Genomic DNA, 2359 nt, shown 5'->3' with positions numbered 1-2359 from the left:
TAGAAAAAAAATGAAGGTAAAAAATGTGCTTCCAGAAATCATGGTATTGAGGGAGAAATGCTCACAGTTTTACCATCAAGTCCAGGATCACATCATATAATGTCAGAACACAAAAGAACAAATGACATTATATATATGGTAATGATTTCAAACATAGAAAATATGGATGCAAACCTCCTTTCGATTAATATTTTCAAAGTTTTTTTAAGGGAACCTGCAATTTTGCTTTTGTAATAAGTTATCTTTAAAATAAGTTGTTGTTCATTTCTGGACAAATTTTGAGAGATTAACCATATTTATTAGATGATTTCCTTTAGAGTTATTCATGAGATTTTAGAATCAAAATAGGAGAACTAAATACACATGAGCAAATATAGATTTTCATGTGGATTGTGGTGAGTACTTCAGAATCATAACTATGAAGTTCATGCAGATTGATCAGTATCCCAAGTCTGGGTTACCAAGGTAGGTGTAAGGAAAACATGCTTATGTAGGTTTTATTCAATGGGAAGTGAGCTCTGTCATTAAAGCAAAAGTAGAACATCCCCCAATTCTAGTATCAGTCATCCTGACCATTTGATGTCCCTTTCCTAAGCCAGTTAAGCACCTTCGTGTTGACTAATTTGCTACATTAGTAGAATACCTGCTTTAAATATCCATTCAGATTTTAATTTATGAACCCAAAAAGGTACTTTAACCCTAGTACCTTGGTGGTTCACCTCTGAACTTAGTGAAGTCAAAGGGAAGCATAATTATATCTGTGCTGCTGAAACAGAAGAGAATTGTAAAATGCTAAGGAGATGAGAACCTTTTCTTATCACTTCTTTCAAAACTTTTAGTGTCTTTCAAAACCTTGTAGCCTCTGAGAAATCCTCTCAACTGATAGAGGACTCAGAGGAGCAGAAAAGTCAACCAGCTTCAAATGGCAGCTTCCTATTGAAGTTTATGCCATGACTTTAATCATTGTTGGGGGAAGCGCATCATAACGTAGTCAGTAATAAGTATCAACATCTTCAAACTTTTGGCTGCTTACGTGTGTTCTATCCCAGATCCAGGGCCTTCAGATTCAAAGTCAGATGCCACTTATATCAGGAACTTAGCAGATATCCCTGGTTTCTCCTAATATTGGCATAATTAGCTGCTGATATTCTGAAGTAATTGGCAGTAGATGCTGACTCTGATTGCTAAAGGTTAGACAGCAATAATGATGGTTGGGTCACCTAGAGGTTACATTTCACTCCTGGGATTCCATACAGCAAAAAATGTGTTCTGTAGAACATTATACAGGAACAAATGCCTAAAGTACCATGCAGCATGGAGCATATTTGACAAACAAATTTTCAATGTGTTATCTATTCTTACATGGAAACCACAGAATCTTCTAGAATCTCTACAGTTCCATAATCTACAACCAAAAAAAGTGACTTGTAGCTCCCTAGAAAACTCATTTTGCCATGTCCTTCTTTAGGCTAACAACACCTAAGCAGGGTGATGAGGGAAACATGTGGAAGCAAATGTGAAGCTCCCTCTGGTGTAGCTGCAGCCTCAGTGGGTTGCAGAGGTATCTATAGGTGGTGGTGCTCAGAACTATTGCCTCAGATGTTCACTGTGATTGACAAACAGGGATGGTATGAGGACGCCATTCACATGGGAAGAGGTTGCTTGTACAGCAATCCAGCCAGGGAGTGTGAAAAACACACCAATGCAGAGGCAGAAAGATGCTCACAGAATGGACCTGAGGGGAGTAACACCACGGGTCGATGTTGGCAAAGCTATTTTCAAGTGAGGTATAAAAGCTGATAATATAGACATTGAATTTTGACAAGAGGATTAAATAAATAAATGTAATATAGTAAAGAGGCCTGAAAGATGGCTTAGTTAATAAAGGCCATGCTGAGCAAGTCTGGCTACCTAAATTTGGTTCCTAGAATCCATGTAAACATGTAAGGTGAAAGCAGACACAATAAATTGTCCTTTCACCTCCACATTTATGCAATGGCATGCATGCCCAGCCCTATCACGTACCCATGTGCAGGCCCATAGTAATAATAAGTAAGGTTTATTTTCAATGAGAAATACAATAAGGACCATGATCTTCATTTTAGGAAAAGTAATTATTTGAAAGGAGAATATTTTTAAAAATTACATGGTTTTGGCAATGAATTAGAAATATCAGTTTAAATGAATGCCTTTTTTAGCTTGAAAAATAAACATGAATGTGGATAGAGATAAGTAAATAAGTAACACTGGCTGGGAATCTGAACTCCTGAATAAATCCCATATGGATCAGAATTTGGGAAGATTTCTAATGATACCAGTCTAAATCAAGGGATTAGTAGAAAATGTTACATAATATGCT

The sequence above is a fragment of the Nannospalax galili genome, unplaced genomic scaffold, assembly GCF_000622305.1.
Source record: "Nannospalax galili isolate Female #2095 unplaced genomic scaffold, S.galili_v1.0 scaffold10809, whole genome shotgun sequence".
In the NCBI taxonomy this organism is placed as follows: Eukaryota; Metazoa; Chordata; class Mammalia; order Rodentia; family Spalacidae; genus Nannospalax; species Nannospalax galili.
Note: the sequence above shows the minus strand (reverse complement) of the source record.